Here is an 18,912-nt window from a genome sequence, read left to right as displayed (position 1 = left end):
TTGTGATTACTGCTGCCAGAGGAGGCCCATGTAAAATGTTTGCCCAGCTAATAAATCTTTCCCTGCAACAAAATGCCTCGAGAGTACAGAAGCAAAACAGCAATTTGACCCTGTCAAGATCCTCCGTGGCAGTAAGAAACAGTAAAACATGAGGTGCTACCTCGTTCTTCACCTCTCCCCATCTCATCCGCCCACGGGGGACTCTGCAGCTTCCCTGTATCTTGGGATGTCGAGCTGAAGATAAGGTTTGCCTGGGCAGGATGAATAATTAACAGTAAGTGCTTAGTGCAAACATTTCCATGCAGCTCTTGCATTGGGCATTAATCAATCAGCTCCCTGATCTCTAATTGCCACGTTGGCTGGGGTTTTCCCTCTTTGTAGAAATGCAAGGCTGATACCACTCCGGTCCCTGTTTGTTGTGTTTTTACAACTGGAATCAAAAGAAACCCAACCTGCTCAGTGCAGATGAACCTAAGACGAGACAAGGAGGCAGCGAGGTTAGCTACTGTCAGCTTATGTGTGAAGGAGAGAAAGAAGGAAGGTGTGTGGGGGGGAAGAGGCATGTTATCCAAAGAGATTCAGGAAAGAGAGAGAAACGGGAGTAGACAGAATGGGAAAGCACTTGTTAAAGCGAGGGAAAAGTGGTAACATCACCAAGGCACCAGGAGCGCCTAGGAAAGCAGCCTTCCTTAGCTAAAAATGCCATTTTGAGAAAGACGCTTAGAGAATCAGAAAACCAGGAAGGATATGTAAAGCCTCTGCTGCGGAAGAATACTTGGGAAATTTGAGCATATGCTACCCAGTGATAAACAACCCTCAGCATGGAGCGAATTAACTGAGGAGCTCGCTACGCCCAGACGCTTAATTAACCAAACTCTGAACAAGCCACTTAGGGTGAAAAACAGAGCAGAGCAGCCGCAACACGGTGGTAGCTGACAAAGCATCTTGCTACGAGAGAGGGGTCACCAAACACTACGGGTCATTGCTGGGCCGGCGCCGCAGGCTCTTCACCGTGGGTTGGAAGGCAGCAGGACTGGCAGGTGAAAGGGGGAAGGAAGGTGCTTGGGTGGTTTCTGCCCAGAATGCTGCACTGCCAGAGCCTTGAAGTAGAAAAGCTTGCACCTGGTTTTGAAAGTGAGCAAGTGATAAAAGGCTTTCCAACACGCTGCGTGATCAGAGCCCGAACTAGAGCAAGGTAAGTCTAGAGATCACAGACTAACATTGCTTCGGGATGAGACAGGTCAATAGGCACAGGTCTGAAAGCACCTTCCCACACCTCTGCCGGCACAAACGGGTTTTTCTCCTCATCTCACTCGATCTCCAGCAACTTCCAGGTCTTCCAGTTGCATATTTAAGACAGCCTTTGCTCTGTCAGCCCCTGGCAATGGCTGAAGGTTGAGCAGTTCCTCTGGCTGGTCCATGCCACACTGGGAAACCCAAACATACTAAAGAAATAGGACTTGAAGACTCATAGCAAGCAAAATTCACGTCCCCTGTTTCAATTTCAGGGCCTGACTGAATCAAATTGCAGTGCAGTTTGGTTAAGTAATTGATTTCTTCACATGCACACAAAATAAGAAAGAAAACGCTACTGATACCCTGGGTTTCAGGAGGCTCGAGGTCTTTGCCTGTTCTCCACCCCACTGGCTGGTGCTCAATGCTTCAGCCATGAGCTCAGCTACCCCCGTGCTCCGGGGAAGTGTTACGTTCTCACAAACACCATTTTCCCCTATTTTTATTCTCAGGAACAACCTAAAATTCTAAAAAGCCGATTTGCCAAGTGTCCAGAGGGACAACAAGTGCCTGCCTAGAGGTTTCCAGTGTTCCTCAAAGAGTCCGGTAATTTCCCAGGAGACAGAGACTAAACAAATTTGGCCTTTCATCTGCAGCCTCCAGTTAAATCACCTTCGACGCGTAAACATGGGAAAGCAGCCTGCAGTCTTATCTTCCTTGTTTCTCCACAGCAGGCTCAGCTACGCAGCGCAGCAAAGCCCTCTTTCAGAAGTACCTGTCCTAAACCAAGAACTTGGCTTCAAAGCCTCCATATTTCTGCAAGGGAGGAGATTTTGACCATGTTGGCTTTGGAGTTGGGTCAACTTCTTGGAAGATTCGTCTTCAGCTTCCAGGCTTACCTGCACTTAACAGTGCAATCTCTCTAAGGCATGACAAGGACAAGATTTGGGTCAAACCCTTAAGCTTGTAACTGAAAGTCATTTAGGAGCCCATAATAAACTCCTGGAGAATATCTCCAATTTTTAAAGAATTTTAAAGAAAAACCTCACAGGCTAATTAAGCCTCCCCTCCTGAGCTCTCTGATTTCTAATTTTTATCAGTCCCCATGCTGGATTCCTCGTTGTACATGTTAATGGTCTTCTCGTGAACGTGTGGTTAATTCTCTTGACACTAATTCCAAAGCATTATTTCTGACTTAAACATACATACTACAATAATGAGATAACCTACGAAATTTAAAAAAAAAAACCAATCCAAAGAAAGCCTAGCTGATACAAGAGGATAGGGGAAAATATAAATGTCTCATTGGTTTCCGATGCTGGCAGCGTGACGGCCGCTGTAATGATTTACAGTCCTGCTGTATGGAGCAAGGACACAGCTACATCCCCGCAGGTGAGCAACGCCAACAGTACAGCCGTGAAAAATCTTGGCTCCTGTTCACAGGGCAAAGAAGGGATTCAGAGCGTCTCAATAAACCCAAGTCAGGTTTCTGACCAAATCATTAGGAAATATTAAGTGGAACGCATTCGCCTCTCTCCTCATGCCCCCCAGTGCCAAGGCTAGCGTGACGAGGTGGACGCCGACTGCGGCTCTTTGCTTCTGGCAGGACAGCTAAGCCTTTTACCACCCTCACCGTTAATAGCACTGATTCAGCCTTCGCACCGCCTGCACAGACAGATCCCTTCTCCTGCCCTTGCCTTAGAGTCACTTGCATGAGCTTTTCAAGCATCGGCATCGCTTATTTTTCATGCCCTTCTAATTTTGCTTTTAGATGAAAGGCTTGGCTGCTCTGTCAATCACGCTTTCATTCATGTGGTCCCGGTGAGGAAAACCTGCTGCATTTTAAATAGGTTCAGGTAAATCTTCCAAAGTCTGAGGATTTTATCAATTTCTGCGCTTCATCTGCTCACTGATCTCATCCTTTCATCTCGTCCCAGTCATTCGCTGGGAGGAGAACTCCAGCCTTCAAAACTCTCCTGCTCCCATCTTTCCCATGGCTGTGCCGCTCTCTCTGCTGTTTTCTCTAGTCTGATTTGGTTAGTGATATCGTTCACCTCAGATGTGTGGGCAAATCACAGCTTAATCTCAGCAGATACAGGGAGGTTTGCCTGGCTCCCGCCATCTCTGCCTCACGCTTTTATCCAGGAGGAGGTTCGGAGAGGAGCAGAGAGACGGTAATCAGAGCACTCTCCCAAGTTGATTTTGCAGACTGAATCTGCTTTAATTATGCTCGCACATGAATTAAATATCACCCCTTCCCCCAAGCACATCCTGGGCTCTGTTTGCCAGGTGGGTGTGGGGAGCAAGTGCAGCCTGTTACAGCTGTGACTCACATTCGGTTGCGAAGGGAACTGCCTCCCGCTCCTGCAAAACCTTGCACGCAACTCTCTTTTGCATGCACAGTTATTAATGGGTTTGCACTTACAGGGTGGAGCACCCATACAGGCACACACATGAACCGAGCCCTGGGAGCGTAAGCAACGTATTCACACGTACGCACATGCCGTGCTTTCTTTTTTAAATGCGTGTTCTCATAAATCAGTTGGTTTTCTGATTTCTGAGGTGGGTTGATTCTAAGCATAATCCTAAAACCTAAAAGACATGTCACACTGCTCAAACACATGCTCAGAGTATCGCTGCATAAATCCCCCGGCAGCTTCCCAGTGCGTATTTCCCCATCCCCTCCCCAGTGCCTTTATCTGGGACACTTGAGGGACAGGTGGAGGCAACAGGATTTGCTCAACAGACATAATATCCATAGGGAAGTAAGATATAAACTGCAAATCAGAGGCTTTATCAATATAGAGGTGGATCATGGCATTAAACGGGAAGAACTAGAAAACCTTGAGGAGCTGGGAAAAATTGAAGTGGAATGAAGCTTAATATTGCAGAGAGAGGGTCAGCCTTCGGGGATTACCGAAATATTTACTCTGTTAGGGGTGCACAAGGCGAGTGTGTGCTGGGGGGGGGTAATGCAAAGCAAAAGAAGACAAGATTTTGGCATGGGAGCTCTGCTGAACCACAATCAGCTCATGGCTATGCAGGAGGGAAATTTCCTCCTAAATGGTAGTAGGAAAAAATATCTACAGTGGAGCCAGAGATGCCAATATCAGCGTACAAGCAATTGGTACTACACTTACCATACAGCAGTGAGACTTCTGGGGCATACTGCTTAGCTCTTACTGCTGCTGTGAGCTTGTCTGCCCTATAAATTATCACTCAGTGGAAAATTACGGGAAGGTTATGGAGTGCCATCTGGAGTGCCATCACATGGCACAGACAGGACAACCAGGTGATCAGGCCCAGCCAGCATGGGTTCAGAAAAGGCAGGTACTGCTTGACCAACCTGATCTCCTTCTATGACAGCTGACCCGCTTAGTGGATGAGGGAAAGGCTGTGGATGTCGTCTACCTAGACTTTTGTAAAGCCTTTGACACCGTTTCCCACAGCTTTCTCCTGGAGAAACTGGCTGCTCATGGCTTGGATGGGTCTACGCTTCGCTGGGTAAAGAACTGGCTGGACGGCCGGGCCCAAAGAGTTGTGGTGAATGGAGTTCAATCCAGTTGGTGGCCGGGCACAAGTGGTGTCCCACAGGGCTCTGTGTTGGGGCCAGTTCTGTTTAACATCTTTATCAATGATCTGGGGATCGAGTGCACCCTCAGTAAGCTTGCAGGTGACACCAAGTTGGGCAGGAGTTCTCGATCTGCTTGAGGGTAGGAAGGCTCTACAGAGGGACCTGGACAGGCTGGATCGATGGGCTGAGGTCAGTTGTATGAGGTTCAACAAGGCGAAGTGTTGGGTCCTGCACTTGGGTCATAACAACCCCATGCAACGCTACAGGCTTGGGGAAGAGTGGCTGGAAAGCTGCCCAGCTGAAAAGGACCTGGGGGTGCTGGTCGACAGCCAGCTGAATATGAGCCAGCAGTGTGCCCAGGTGGCCAAGAAGGCCAACAGCATCCTGGCTTGTATCGGAAATAGTGTGGCCAGCAGGACTAGGGAAGTGATCATCGCCCTGGACTTGGCACTGGTGAAGCCACACCTCGAATCCTGTGTTCAGTTTTGGGTCCCTCACTACAAGAGGGACATGGAGGTGCTGGAGCGTGTCCAGAGAAGGGCAACGAAGCTGGTGAAGGGTCTGGAGCACAAGTCTGATGAGGAGCGGCTGAGGGAACTGGGACTGTTTAGCCTGGAGAAAAGGAGGCTGAGGGGAGACCTTATTGCTCTCTACAACTACCTGAAAGGAGGCTGTAGAGAGGTGGGGGTCGGTCTCTTCTCCCAGGTAACAAGGGATAGGACAAGAGGAAATGGCCTCAAGTTGCGCCAGGGGAGGTTTACATTGGCTATTAGGAAAAATTTCTTCACCGAAAGGGTTGTCAAGCATTGGAACAGGCTGCCCAGGGAAGTGGTTGAGTCACCATCCCTGGAGGTATTTAAAAGACATGTAGATGTAGCGTTTAGGCACGTGGTTTAGTGGTGGACTTGGCAGTACTAGATTTATGGTTGGACTTGATGATCTTAAAGGTCTTTTCCAACCTAAATTATTCTATGATTTCTATGAAAATTATGCTTGTTATTTCTGAGTAAGTGGGGAAAGGAGAGCTACGTGCTAAGATACTAAGAGAGTCTGGCCAGGGGATTAGCTGCAAGGTTGGGTTTGCTCACTTCCAAGCCTTCTTGGGCCAGTTAACTCACAGTGACCACCCCAACCTCCCCTAATGGGTGTTTATTCATACACAAATGCAAACATGGAGGCTCTCATTAGAGTTTACACAGAAAAAGACAGAAAAAAGGGGGGGGGGGGGGAATTTGTGCAATTTAATTTAGACCAGCCCAATCAAGACAAGAGGTGAATTCTGGGTGCTTGCAGCCAAAATGCTCTGAGGTACAGGGAAGGTGCTGCCAATCCATACCAACACATCAGCTGAAGAAAGGCAGAGGCTTTCATCAACACCGACTCCTTTGCAGTCACTGGTCCTTTGAGTGTCCTTTGACTGTGGAGCCCACCCCTCACCTCCACGCACAGAGAAAGCTCATGGCCAAGACAAGGACAACCCCGTGTCCTACATCACCATCTGCCATCTACTGCCAGAATTTCCCCAAATTTCTTTTGCAAATAAGATTTTACTCCTATATACGTTTACCTCAAAGCAGCTTGGCATTACTCAAGCAAAGATCATTTTTAAAAGTTAACAGAAGAAAGGTGGGCATTCTATACCCTCCTTGGGAGCAAAACATTCTCGATGACCTGTGAGCTAATTCACGTGGAGCTGCTCTGCTTTGCTGCAGAAACACGGCTTCCTGGGGGATTTCCTTGCTCGGTTTTCTTAATATCACCTCTCGGCTGTCAGTTCTTTTCTGTACACATGCCCTTCTCCAGATTAACTTTCAGGCAGGTGAAGTCCCCAGCCAGATAATTTTGTGGTGAAATCACTGGATGTCGCAGGCTTCTATAGATCCCAATGAGAGCAACGCGTGTGTACAGCCCATCACTCATGGAAAAGTGAGACAGAATTAAGAAAAATCACCATAGAAAAATGAGACCGAATTAGCCGAAATTCACAGTAACAATCTATCACGAGTATATCACAAGGGACAGAGTTTCACATCTGAAAGGGTTTTTCAATCCACATCTGAAGGGTAGTATATAAATGCTACAGGTTATTTAAGTCGGCCTTTCAAGTAGTATAAATTGGCGAGTCAGCCCCAATATTAATCATGAGATAAATGTTAAGTCAACCTGAGTTCTTTTTGTTGGGTTTTTGAGCCTGCAGGGTCACCATTTTTCTTTAGTCATGAGGAGTAAAGAAAAAAATAAAATGCTTTTTTGATGAAAGCTGATATTCGCACACAACTGAAGAATTCCCGATCCTGGGGTGTTTCGTGATGTCCAACACCATGAGACACGCAGCAGGAGCTCACAACACCAAAACCACTCCAAGGCTGTGTCTCCACTGGCAGGCAAAGCCCTCTCGCCATGGACGACTACTTCCAGAAGCGCTCTTCTGCAAGATCTCGCACCATTCCCTTTGAATGCTCACGAGTCAACCTTAGGTTTGTGTGGTATACCATGATAACCGAATACAGTGATTTTTTTTTTCTCCCCAGAAAGCAGCTTTTTAACAAAAGCATAATAAATTATTTACAAGATATAACAGAGCAAATTCGTTCTTAGAGACATACTCAAACATACAGAAAAGGAACTCTTTGAGCATAGCCAGTGTTGGTATGAATCATCCTTCTCTCCAGCCATTTAATTACGCCAGGATTAGGAGCGCCTAAGCCATGGTCTGCACTTTTATTAATGAAAACATCCATTATTATTCTTTTATGTGGAGCAGTGGAGCACCTGGAGGCCTTCTGCAGCTGAGCCCTTTATGCCTGCACCCAGGCTGAGGAAAAATATGCCCTCAAACACCTTTGGATCGTGACAGATTTGACTGCTAGTGATCCTGGTCTAATCATAAAGCAACTTTGAAATACTATACATTTTTAAAAAAAAGTTGTCCTGCAGGAAACTGGCTTTGGGCATATTTGAGTGATAGGGGTGAACGTGTCTTGCTGAGAAACAGCACTTTGAAGTTGCTCCCAACTGGATAATGAACAATTAAAAGAACAAATGAATTAAGCCAAGTAAAATGCATGGGTGTGCCCACAGCACCCTTCATCTCTGGAGCACACTGGCTTTGTAAGACTATTTCAAACGGGAGGAAGCATCTCCATGCAAAGGAATGTGATGTACCAGATCTGCACAGCACCTGACTGCTGATAGTGCTCAAAAAAGCCCGTGTCAGCTTGCAGCTAAAATGCTGCACTGCCTGACAAACTCAATGCCAGATGGATGACATGCATCAGATACGTAGCCCTAGGTTAGGAGAGGCATCTTGTTCGGGTAGGAAAAAGGCACCTAAGGACTCATCTCAGCCTCGTGGGTGTTACGTGGGAAGCATCATGACATCTGGTACCTAAGCACTTGCCTAATGAAAGAAAGGTTTAGCCCAAGCCCTTCTCCTGTCCTTCAGCACCAAGACATGCTTTTCCAGGCAGTGCTGCAGAGCAGCAAACAGGCCTGCTCTCCGGTCCCTGATTTAACTGCTCTGTTAATTCTCATCTCCCTTGCAAGGCTATCACCAATGTGGTAATTGCTGTTGCGTCCTTTTTCCGGGCAGCGCATCGTGCACCCAGCTCTGCGCCTGCACGATGGCAGTGCTGGGAAGGCTTCTGGGCTTCTCCTTCCACCCACACAGGTAGGGCAAATCCATAGCTCATTCCCCTTTGGGCAATCAGGGAAGGGATTTCCACTTGGGAAAACCTCCCTGAGTACAGCCCCTGATGGGGCAATCTATGCGGCACCCTCAATAGATAATTAATTACACTGGAGAAAAGATGGACACTGCTCAGACATATGGGCTTTTCCTTTTTAAAATCAAAGGGATGGCAGGAAAAAAAAAAAAAAAAGACACAAAAAACCAAACAAACCCACAACAAAACCAACCTGAGGACAGAAATGGTAAATAATGCTTGCTGAGCCCCTCTGAGCTGTGTGGATGAGACCCAGGAGCTAAGAGATTCCCGAGTCACCTGCAGAAATGCCACCCAATAGAAAAGTACAGACAGGAACCGAAAGCAAAGATGTTTAGCCCAAGAAGAACTAGATGCAAGCTACAGGCACTCCAATCTGAAAAGCACCCCTTGAGAAAGGATACCACTGGCTAAATCCTCTATTTTCAATTTGACATCCCAACTTCTACCTGAGAGCACGTCCAGAAAACACCACACTGAACTTAGAGCAACGGAGGAGCCGCAGAAGCCCACGACATCCATTTTTTAGCTCTGGACATTACTGTGCGACTGTGAGCAGCAGCAGGGGAGGCATAAGGAGATGGCATAATGCTTGTTTGCAGAACTTTTATTGTTAATTGACATTTCTGCAGAGGTCCCCAGGCAGTCGCAGGCAGCGCTGGTTGGCCCGGCCATGGGAAGCAGTCTAACACCGCGTCCTGCGCGGTACCCAAATGGGGGCCATATTTCTGACAGAGACTCCAGCAAAGAAGTAATGGGTATAAACATGCCTAAATGTGCTGAATCTGAGCAAAAGCACTTGCAGCCAATCTTTGTTCAAACAATATGATTGTCTTACAAATTGCATACTTCCTTTAATTTCCACATTTGTTGTGAGATGAGCTAAATCCCTCCGGGACCATCAAAGCATCTCATTTAAGAAATACCAACGTATACAAAAGAAAGCTTTCCTTTCAACCAGCAAGAATGGCTTCAGAAGCTCATGAAGGGCTTTTTCTTGCTTTGTTATTCTCTGCGTTTAGCCCATCCATCTAGGGAAGTAACAAGGTGTGAAGATAAACTTTGCAATTGCAGAGGAACGTGGCTAATGATTTCCCTTTCAACTGCTTGCTCAGCTTTACCTGTTGCTGACAAAAGGTGTCATCTCCACTCAAATGAATTGTACTCACATTAATTACTGGCATGGGCCAAGGCTGTCTATGTGTAACATTATTTCAATACATTAAATCTAACAAGCTTTAAGTAGAGCTTGCTGTAATGGGACAGCACATGGTTCTTCCAGTTAGATATAGAATTGCTGACCCCGTTATTCACAACCAAATAATCCTTTTAGTGTGACTCAAACCATGCTGGTCTGGTTTTAAAGCCTTTTCTCTCTCATTACTTCTTCTCCCTTTATGTCTGCTTTTCCTCCCCTCCATCATGGTACATCATGGCATGTTGCCCCGAGCTTTATTAGGTGACTTGTGGCAGCCCATTTCCCAGCTAAGAGCCCTGCAGGAGCAACACTCTGCTCTGCTGAAATTGCATCCCCTAAAATACGCCGCTTTCAGGATTATATTTCCCCACAGCACGCAGCGAGTGCCTCAGACTCTATAAAACATCGTAGCACCGCTGACTTTGACTGAGCCCCAGCAGCAGGCACGGGTTGAGGATCTGAGCCAGCCTCGACACTCCCGCTGAAGATTTTGCCGATGCAATGAGGACAACAAACCTGTCCAGCTACCAAAGTGTCCAAGCACATTCGTGTATGCTGTGCTGGTTGCAGCTTTCAGCTGACACACATAAGCCTTCGTGCGATAAGCTGGCGCCACGCCAAGAGGGAAGCGACTACAATTTGGTCACCAAGGTTTCCGAACGCTGGAGTTGGGGTTAGCGCTAGCTGCACTAGCAGTAAATTTTTACTTGGTTCAGCACCTGCTTAATTAGCTCTGAAAGAACACAACAAGTGGAGGTAAGAAATCTAAGAGAACCTGTACCTTAAACATTTCACTCTATCCGTAGCCAAACTCGACACTGCAGCGATGCTGCAAGAGTTCATTTGCCAGCAGCCCGAGGGAGCGTGCCGAGCCAAAGCCCTGCAGGAGATGCTCCCCTCCCCAGCGAGGCTCAACCCAGAGATCAGAGGAGCAGAGACAAGGAATCTGCTTTCCTCGCCTCCAGCTGCACTCTGCTTTGAGAGGCACAGCACCACTGAGTCCAGCCAAAGCTCTTTACAGGCTAAACCAGCAGTCCTGAGCCTAAGAACAATGCTCACAGAGGGGTTTAAAAGAACTTTTTCCACTAGAGCTGAGCTCGATGCTCGGTAGGACAAAACCAAGAGCCGAGTTCACGGCAGGCAGAATATCTTGCAAACAGGGAGCTTGTAAACTTAAATGATTTCTCATATAGCCACAGGGCAAGACATGGGGATTAGACCAAACAGCTTGGCATTTTCTCTCCTCATCTTTTTCTATCTTAATGACTCATTAACTTGCAGTGCCAAAAGTACGGCTGGCCTTTGTCAGACACCCTGTGGGGACCCTGGCTCTGGCCGCGTCCAGGCCAGCCTCTCCATCAGAGGCTGAGCAGGACACAACTGTGTGGCTGCTCTGCAGAGCCACAGACTGCAAACACAGCCACGGGGTGCTCACACTCATTGTTCTGAGCAAAAGCCATCCAGACACACAGCTCATCCTCTCCTGCGACCAGCCCTGGAGACGAGTTAATCAGTCAAAGACCCAAGCCTGCCATCTTTAGGCAGGGCTTACTAAGGCAAAGCTCTCTTACAGGCATTCCTCCGAACACACCGAATGTGCTGAAACGTCTGGGGCGTCTCACAAGTACAACCCACCCCAAAGCCCCAGGAGAAGACATCCGTGGGGCTGAAGGAAGCCGGCAGGATCTGCTCCACACCCTCCACGATCCCACACAAGCCTCTTCCCTTGGGCTGCCACCAGGAGCCCAAAAAACCCAAACCCCACAACGCCCAACCCAGCGTAACTCAGCTGCTTCGTGATGTCCACGTAGCCCCGTTACAAAGGGTTTTGTCAATATGCTGGTAAACAGCAAGAAGGTTAAATTAGTTCAATTCATACATATTTAAGTACCACGACCTGCATTATCAAGCTCAGGCTCAAAATATTTGTAATGGCACAATTAGCCTCAGGCACATTATCTCACTAGTATCAGCAACTGTATGTATTTATTTACAAATGACACAGGGGGGAATTAAATGTTGCCGTCGCTGTTGTCAGGGAAACAATCTACTTCTAAATTTTTAATTTTTTAATTTAAAATGTTGTATTCCAAGCAGGGATAGTCATTAAAATTGTATGAGGAAAAGGGGGAAAAAAAAAACCTGGTGTATCTACCTACGGTGGAATTGATGTACACTGTAATTACAGCAGGTTACGGAAGGAAAAAATGTAGCTTTCATGTGAGACCACGGTTATGAATGTTTCTGCACATTACTTATGATTACTGTTGCTTAAGAAGGAGAAAGTAATTTATTCTGCATGTGTAGATCCTTGGCAAAAATTGCAGGTTGGAATATATAATTTACCTTGCGTACTGCAATTTTTATGTAAATACTAGGATCATCACCATAAAAATGGTTGCTCAGTAGAGACAGATTTATAATGACATAAATGGTAATTTGTGTAGCCGAATTTAATAACTAATATCCTAATTTAGTACTTTCACAGAATTGGTGGTACTGGGAACACACTCTCCTTGAGCAAATACCTTCTAAAGCCTCCGCGGTAGAGATGGACTATCAGATCTGTCGGGTAAATTGCAGCAATATCTTGTCAAGGCATTTCTGTAGAAGAAAAAACAGGAAACGGCAAGAGGATAACAGCATATTTTGAATAACATAAGGCAAGACTGCCAGCCTTCAGCCTTAGGGACCTTAGAATTAGTTGTAATCAGTGTTTCACCAAGGAAGAAACAATGCATGTAGATCTTTTTTTGAGCCCGCTCCTCCAAAACCCTGAATGCCCAAAGATTTACCATCCTCTGCAAATCCAAACTCACTCCCCCTTCCCTACCCTCCCCTGCCCATCTCCCCATTACATCACATTCACATTTTGCTTTTTCAACTACTGTGTTATTTGCGTGGCCAGAAAATGATGCTGTGTTTCCAGTCGGTACCCAAGTGGTGCGGAGAATGAGCCAAACTGCTGTGCGGAGCTGGGAGCAGGGACAGGCGGCGCTTGTCCCAGGGCTGCCTGCACCCCTGGGGTCCTTCTTGACGTCTGGCCGTGGCTCTTGCTCCCACCCCATGCACCGCGGGGAAGGAGCATTTGGCAATGGAGTCAGATGGAAAGCTCTTTTTTTGTTTTTCTCCCTGGCCTATTTGTGTTACCTGAGCTAATAGCTGGCAAGGAGGGGCTCTCTGGGGTACCCCGCGCGTCTGCAGAAATCCTGGCTTTGATTTCTCAGACGTGCCAACCATCTGTCGACAGCTCCAGCACCGGGCTGGGGGGATGCCTTGGAGCCCTCCTCTGCTCTCGTGTCCTGGCATGGCCCTCTGGAGCATCCACATGCCCTTACCGAGAGCAGCGCCTGCGTTTGTCCCAGCAGTTCCACATACACGTGGCCACGCAGCTGGACTGGCTGTTGGGGGGAAACATGCCCGGAGCTGGGAGATTTGCAGGACAGCTTGGCCAAACCCAACAGCCCTCCTGCAGGCAGCCACTCTGGACCAGTCTGCCCAGTCCCCTCCAGCCCCCGCGGTGCCACGGGTACCACACGCACCATCCCACCGCAGCTGCACGGAGATTAGAAACCCGGAGGAATATTTTATAATTAACAGTAGGGTTTGCCCCAAGGCCTGTTAACATGGGATGCATCTCTCATTACTGCTGGTTTCCACTCCAGCCCCGTTATTAGTTTTCCTTTACAGCTGTGAAGCTGTTTGGTTTTCTCCCAAGTCTATCCCCAAATAAAAGACCCAATAACACCAGTTCTTGGACATTTTTGTGGCAGGGTTAGTAAGTCACAGTGCTAGCTGTGATTCTGTAGATTAAAGCTGAGGACATTAAATAGTGGCTAATGGGTTAACCCCTTGGTGTCAATAGGTTTCCAGCTTCAGCGACTTCCATTTGATAGAGTTGGAAAATCCTTGACATTTTGCACCAAGGGGTTAATTTGAAAAGGGATGAGAGTTCAGTTTCAGTTACAAGCTTAGGTTTAATAATAAGGGAATGAAAAATTTAGGTTACCTGGAGACCAACCAGAGTGTAAAATTGTCCTTGAAGGTGCATTTCTATGTGAAGGTGAAAACAGGGGGGTTTGAACATCATAAAGCTGGAGGAACAGAGAGGAAATACAAAAATAAATGGGTACTTCAGCTTGCTTCCCCCCCCGCCCCCATCCCTGGCAACATCTCAGGGGACGGTAAACAAATTACACTGAGGCAGTGAAAAAGGATCAACGCAACATGTGCATTTCATCTCCAAAACAACTGCAACTGAAACTTGATTGACTTTAAAAAGGGCTTGGGCAAAGGAACCAGAGGAACTGAACATCACTGGAAACCCACAGAGAAACCACAGAGCAGCTCCTTTGCTGCAACTTGTCGGAAGTCGTAGGAATAATCAGTGAGTCCTGAGCTTTGCCAGGCAGGTTAACCTGGGGAAGGGGTGTTAGACTGAGCTCTCGAGGTGCCCAAGCGGCACCAGCACCTTTCTTGGTCCCCTCCTGCCACCACTAGTTTCCTGCGTTTTGAATGGGCACCTACCACAGGAAGAAAAGCTTCCACCTGAACACTGAATATTGGCCAAAGCGCAGACAAATCACAGGCTCACAAAACAAATTAGTTATTGTAAGTTCAGCATATCTCCAAGGAGAGCTCTGGGAAGCCTCAATAACCACAGCCCAACCGCTCCTACCTGGATAATAAATCACCCGACCCACAAAGGTCCTGTTCTCAGTAATATTCCAGGATATCATCTAGGCAGTCTCACTTACCAGCCTTGTCAAATTCTTGCTGGAAAGGTATTACAACAGCCTTTGTAACGGTATAGTGAATATTATTATATGCCTTTTGTCCTGCAAGGTGCAGGGCACCAGACGGGCGTTAATAAAGCAGCCAAACTTACCCTGTAAAATTTCATCCTGCACGTAAAGGTCAGACTATTCAGTACGCCTTTCAAATGCCACCCTTAATTTAGTTCACTGAATGAAATACATGTTGCCAATACACCCTAACAGAGTCCCAGTTAGGACTGGGAAGCCCGCAGCATTTCTCACTGACACACTAAAACCTTGCTCCACCACTACAAGAGAACGGGGGAAGTGAAATTCTCTTGCACATGAGATGAGCTGTGCTGAAGGATGCTCTCATTTGCTTCACATTTGAGCAATTCTGGTTTCATTCGGTAGGTAATGCTATGCAAATGTTATTGTTACCACAGATTAAGAAATTTGTGGATACATGTTTTTAGAACAAGTACTTTGTTTAGTTTGGTTTTTTAATTTTCTTGCAATTTTGGGGGCATGCTTCCATTCTCCATTGCCTTTCCTAACGACACCCAGTGCTACTCACAGAACAGATAAAGCCAAAGTCTGGCATATAATTAAGATGTTAAGAGGTAACTTCATCTGGACACATAAACCTGAGCACCTGCCTATGAAAGCAGGTGCCAGAATCAATACGCTCGGGTAGCTTGGAAGCTTGTCCAAGAGTCTGATTTCACACGCTGTTGAGCAACCTTTTCATGTCAGAGCACAGAGGGCGTCCGCCATACCTCCTGGAAGCGCGTGCTTCCCAGAACTGGCAATTTCTTTTATCCACACTGCACTAATGAACACTCCCAAGCTTAAAACTGGACAGATTTGTGTACAGGACGAACTGAGATATGTATCTAATTGCTGACACAGTCTTATGCTAACCTTTCAGAGGTCTATATTGCCCCTACATTGTCCAGCAGTCTTCCCTTGTTGCTCAGATACTAAAATTATGAGAATTAGAGATGGGTATGGATGGAAGTGTGCCACGGCTTGTTTTTTCAGTAGTAGTACATTACCTTGTCTCCTGTTGAACTCAATGAGAACAACAGGTGATTTGATAAGCAGATGGTTTCAGTTGCCATAGAACAATTCCAGAAGCTCTCGTTATTAGGATGCTCATTTGCACCATGAAAAGGAATCATTTCCAACCCATGCATCTCCTAGCTATCCACGTTCGGGAATAAAAGACAACCATGATGCAGAAGTCCTGAAAACACACTGATATTGCCCAGGTCACACAATAATAATGATGATAATAATAATAAAGTAATCTTTCTCCCCCCCCCATTTTTGAGATTCTGATTTCTGATGTAATTCACAATACCAAAAAGCAAGAATGTCTATTTTTGCAGAACGTGACTAAAACCTGGTTTCAATCTCTGATCCATATCTTAAGGAAACAGAAAAACAGATTACTACAGAGGCAAGCTCTGTCTCAAGGTAACATTAAAACAGGGTAACGTGGAGAAAATACACTGTTGGGCAAGGATGGTGACAAAAGGCAGAGTCCCACAAAGACCTCCTGACCTAAACAAGGAGGTATCATTAAGTCAAAGGCTCCCTCTCCTCAAACACATTGTTTGAAGAAAGGCTCATGTCAAATGTTAATTACAATGGAAAAGAATATAGGAATGATGATGAAAAAGTACAATAATGCCCCAAAAAGCTGTAGCATGCGAGACCTTTGAAGGCTCAGAAGTTCAAAAATATGTAAAAAGATCAAAAACTCATGTTCCACTTTGCTAGATCAGAGGATGATGACATAACTACTTCTTTTCAAATAATAAAGGGTTTTCTTTTTCTTCAACTCTTCCCAGCACATTCTTCTAAACCGTCTGTAAAACAAGAAAACAGAAAGGAAATAATCAAAAACTTACAAAGAATCAGAACAAGCCGTTCGGACAAAACTGTTATGAGAAGATAGAAGAAGCAATCAAAAGAAACTGAGAAGGACTTTGAGAAAGACTGTAAACTTTTTTCTTAGACCTATTTCTTTTTCTAAGACCAATTTCTTAACAACAAAAATGCTGCTGGAACTCTCTGCAAGCGCACAAGCTGTGCTACGGGGAGCTGACACTTCAGCTGTCAGCATGACATTGGAGAAAAAGGTCAGTGTTTATGAAGAAAATAAAATTATAAAGAAGAAAATAGAAACACGGTTTCCCATGCTGCCACTAGCATTTTCTTCCGAGACACAAGGCTAAAGCATCTAATCCAAAATCTTGCCTCCATTTTATCAAACGTTAATGTGATCCCTTAAGAAGGCTTCCCCACACCCCCCCGCCTTTTAGAACTGTTTTAAAACTCAATCTTTGGAACACAAAAGAACAATATCTTTTGTGACCTGGTATTCTTGTCCAGTTGGACAAGCTCTTTTACTGATTTAACCACCGCAGACAGGATGGCATCACGGAAGGTTCTATATTTCCCACAAAAAAGCATATTCAGGTCACAGCTCACTTTCCCTCCCGGTTTGGTTCTTGGGTTTCTTTTCTGATCAACTTTGTTGCCATGGTTTTGACAAAAGTGCATCCACAATAGCATTCTGATCCGCAACCAATTATAACAAAACGCTCTCTTAAAATAATAAAACAACAATAAAAAAAAAAAGTGGCAGGATCCGGTATATCAAAAATTCACTTCATTAGGCCTGCCAAGAAAATATATCCGGACTTCAGCCCTTTAACTGGATCTCAGGGCCTGTGCAACTCCATAGATCTTAACTGCTCCTGAAGACTTTCCTGCAAAGGAACATTTTCTATTTCCCATGATGAGGTTGGAAGCCAATAAATTTTTGCTCTTCAGCTTATCAAACTTTTTTTTTTTCCCCCAGGATCTAATGAAACACAGAGGAAACAAACGCAGGGGTGGACATAAGAATGTTGCCAAGTTGAAATAATTAATTTCTTCCAATTTTGGGGCTTCAGTGAGCTGGCAGCATATAAAATTTCAAGGTTTATCACAGTCTAGTACAAACATATTTCTTATTCTCATATATAGGATAGGACGCATGGACAGTAAATGGGAAATTCTGCAATACCTTTTAAAGGATCACTGATTAAACTGGAAAGATTGGGTCTGATTGTCTGGAGCAACACATTTAGTGTCCCACTTTTTTTTTTTTTTTTTTTTAATTTACATATTTCAGTTCCTCGTTTTATCTGCAACAACTGCAAAAACTTGAAGTAACCAGCCAAGCTCTTACACAGGTGGATTTTTCCCCTCACATTTTTAAAATAGTTCTGAAGACTGTCATCTCTAACAACATCCCCAACAGCAGCAGCCGAGCATCGGTTTCAGGACTGACCCCGCGGGCTTTCGGGACAGGGCAGCTTGTGGAGTGAGGGGAGTGCCAGGAGCCATTTAGCAGCAGGGCTTTGGGGGCTGCTCTGCCTCCTTCCTACGTGAAGCAGCATAGTCAGAGGAAAAGCACTTCCAGTTAAAGGAGTGAGGGGTCAAGACCAACAAGAAGGCTTTGCCCAGAGGTTTTTTGCATCTTGACCAAGTTATCAGGCAGAAAAATAGCCCAGCACCATCTCCAGTGCCTTTTTTGTGCATCCCTATTGATGAAAAATTGCCGTAGGGTCAGCAAGGATGTGAGCCAAGTGGTTTGGTGACTTAAATGGAGGCACAACTTCAATTACATATTCAGTTACAGTAGGAACGATGGCCTCAGTTCAGTAAAGCACTTAAATACACACTTTGCTTGAAATATGAATAGTCCTGATACAGAAGTTAAGGTTTTGCTTAAGGACTTCGCTGATGTGAAGCTCACAAGCCCAATTACAAGGCACTTTGAAAAAAACTGTACGAGCCCTGGAGATGACTTTCACAATGTTTTTGAAAATGCCAATATTTTAAAATAAAATTCATGGAGAATTTTAGAGCCTGAGAATATCTTTACAGAAATGCAGTTTGAATGTCTTGAAAATGGCTAAGAATTTCAATATGCATCTCAGCTTCTATTGGAAACTTCTTATGAAGTCTGGGTTTAAAGACTGTAGGTGCACTTGTGCAAAGCATTTGACACTGTCCCACACAACATCCTCATCTCTATATTGGAGAGACATGGATTTGATGGATGGACCACTTGGTAGATAAGGAATTGGCTGGATGGTCGCAATCAAAGAGTTGCGGTCAACGGCTTGATGTCCAAGTGACTAGTGACGAGTGGCGTTCCTCAGGGGTCAGTACTGGGACCAGCACTGTCTAACATCTTTGTCGGCAACACGGACAGTGGGATTGAGTGCACCCTCAGCAAGTTTGCCGACAACACCAAGCTGTGTGGTGCAGTCGATACGCTGGAGGGAAGGGATGCCGTCCAGAGGGACCTTGACAGGCTTGAGGTGGGCCTGTGAGAACCTCATGAAGTTCAACAAGGCC

General features: G+C 45.8%; 1 protein-coding gene and 1 long non-coding RNA gene across 2 annotated transcripts in view; both read right to left on the bottom strand.

The window, feature by feature from the left end:
- LOC142407408 (uncharacterized) overlaps window positions 1–15,785 on the bottom strand; it is a 36,413-nt gene extending 20,628 nt beyond the window's left edge. The window contains exons 1-4 of the long non-coding RNA XR_012774933.1: window positions 15,546–15,785; window positions 13,740–13,824; window positions 12,881–13,131; window positions 12,259–12,334 (exon numbers count right to left, since the gene is read on the bottom strand). This is a non-coding gene — a long non-coding RNA (uncharacterized LOC142407408). The remainder of the gene's footprint in view (window positions 1–12,258; window positions 12,335–12,880; window positions 13,132–13,739; window positions 13,825–15,545) is intronic.
- Window positions 15,786–16,211: 426 nt separating this feature from the next.
- Window positions 16,212–18,912, bottom strand: part of KIF16B (kinesin family member 16B) — a 148,383-nt gene continuing 145,682 nt past the window's right edge. Inside the window, exon 28 of the transcript XR_012774932.1 lies at window positions 16,212–16,364. The gene's annotated coding sequence lies outside the window, so the exon portion shown is untranslated. The remainder of the gene's footprint in view (window positions 16,365–18,912) is intronic.

Source organism: Mycteria americana, chromosome 3 (genome assembly GCF_035582795.1).
Source record: "Mycteria americana isolate JAX WOST 10 ecotype Jacksonville Zoo and Gardens chromosome 3, USCA_MyAme_1.0, whole genome shotgun sequence".
NCBI classification, from domain to species: domain Eukaryota; kingdom Metazoa; phylum Chordata; class Aves; order Ciconiiformes; family Ciconiidae; genus Mycteria; species Mycteria americana.
The sequence above is the reverse complement of the archived record's forward strand: the minus strand, read 5'-3'. Positions and strand labels throughout refer to the sequence as shown.